Here is a 2,107-nt window from a genome sequence, read left to right on the forward strand (position 1 = left end):
AGTCAGTTACATTGGCAGATCAGTGTGTTTCTGTAAGTGAAGATTGAAAACAACTTTTTATTGTTATGCATTCTTGGAAAGGAAATCTGGAAAGGCTAGGAATTCATATATACTATAGTGTAAATATTTATTTGAATTATTTAAAATGTAAGGTGGAAGTAAGCGTTCATGCAATCATTTCTAAAATATATAGCTTTATAACTTACCTATTAAAATGTGCTCAACAGGGCAACCTTTTTATGATTTTTTAAATTAAAAAATATATTTTTATTGAATTTTATTGAATTCAGAGAGTAAGAGTGAGAAAGAGGGAGGGAAAAACAGCAATGATGAGAGAGAATTACCCATTGGCTGCCTCCTGCATGCCTCCCACTGTGGACTGATCCTGGAACTGGGCATGTGCCCCTAATGGGAACAGAACCATGACCTACTAGTTCATACATCGAAACTCAACCACAGAGCCATTCTTGCTGGGCAGTCTGGCTGTCTTTTATACAAGGATTCATTCTACTTCCTCTGACAATTAAAATTTTGTATTTATTTTTAATCTATAATTTCAATAAATTAGGAAAGCTTTTTTTATACAGCCATCTTGGTTTAATGAATATAACAAAATGGTACTTATGGAATGAGTGTACATGTTTAGTGAAATTATAACTCTCACTAAAGATCTTTCTATCTCCGATTATTACCAGAGTACACATAAAGGAGATTTCACTTATCAATGGATTGAACTTTGGAAAAATTTTAAGCAAGGGTCTTGTCTTAATCATCGGACAAGTGAGCTTGCAGAGGACCATTGTAAAGGTGAAAAAGTCTTTCAGCAAATGTCCAGTCACAATATACATCAGGTTATTCCTATTGTGGAGAAGACACACAAAGGAAGTAAATGTGTCCAGTCTTTTCAGCAGTCTTCACATTACAGTGAACAAGAGAATGTTTATACTGGGAAAGATGGCAGAATCTCCAGTCAAGTATTCAATCTAAATAAAATGAAAAAAACCCATAGTGGAGAAAAACCTTGTAAAAATGTAAAGTCTGGTAAAACATTTAATTGTCTGTCAGGTTGCACTGTAAATCAGGGAATTTATACTGGAGAGAAGCCTTACAAATGTACAGAATGTGGCAAAGCCTTTAGCCAGTCCTCACACCTTATTTATCCTCAGAAAGATCACACTGTAGAATGAGTGTACATGTTTAGTGAAATTATAACTCTCACTAAAGATCTTTCTATCTCCAATTATTACCAGAGTACACATAAAGGAGATTTCACTTATCAATGGATTGAACTTTGGAAAAATTTTAAGCAAGTGTCTTATCTTAATCATCGGACAAGTGAGCTTGCAGAGGACCATTGTAAAGGTGAAAAAGTCTTTCAGCAAATGTCCAATCACAATATACATCAGGTTATTCCTTTTGTGGAGAAGACACACAAAGGAAGTAAATGTGTCCAGTCTTTTCAGCAGTCTTCACATTACAGTGAACAAGAGAATGTTTATACTGGGAAAGAGGCTTACAAATGGAATCCTTGTGGCAGAATCTCCAGTCAAATATTCAATCTAAATAAAATGAAAAAAACCCATAGTGGAGAAAAACCTTATAAATGTAAAGATTCTGGTAAAACATTTAATTGGGCGTCAGGTTGCACTGTAAATCAGGGAATTTATACTGGAGAGAAGCCTTACAAATGTACAGAATGTGGCAAAGCCTTTAGCCAGTCCTCATACCTTATTTATCCTCAGAAAGATCACACTGGTGAGAAGCCATATAAATGTGGAAAGTGTGTCAAAGCCTTTAGGAATTCCTCATTCCTTACTTATCAGAGAGTTCACATTGGAGAGAAGCCTTATAAATGTAGAGAATGTGGCAAAGCCTTTGGCAGCTCTTCAGTCCTTACTAGACATCAGAGAGTTCATACTGGAGAGAAGCCTTATAAATGTACAGAATGTGGCAAAGCATTCAATGAGTCCACAAAGCTTAATCAACATCAAAAAGTTCATACTGGAGAGAAGCCTTATAAATGTACAGAATGTGGCAAAGCCTTTTGTAGTTCCTCAAACCTTACTACGCATCAGAGAGTTCATACTGGAGAGAAGCCCTATAAATG

The 2,107-nt window shown here is 35.5% G+C and overlaps 1 pseudogene; it reads left to right on the forward strand.

Annotated features, from left to right (window-relative positions):
- The first annotated feature begins 1,193 nt into the window (after positions 1 to 1,193).
- The window catches only part of LOC102769105, a 3,442-nt pseudogene continuing 2,528 nt past the window's right edge, over positions 1,194 to 2,107 (forward strand).

The sequence above is a fragment of the Myotis davidii genome, unplaced genomic scaffold, assembly GCF_000327345.1.
Source record: "Myotis davidii unplaced genomic scaffold, ASM32734v1 scaffold3599, whole genome shotgun sequence".
NCBI lineage: Eukaryota > Metazoa > Chordata > Mammalia > Chiroptera > Vespertilionidae > Myotis > Myotis davidii.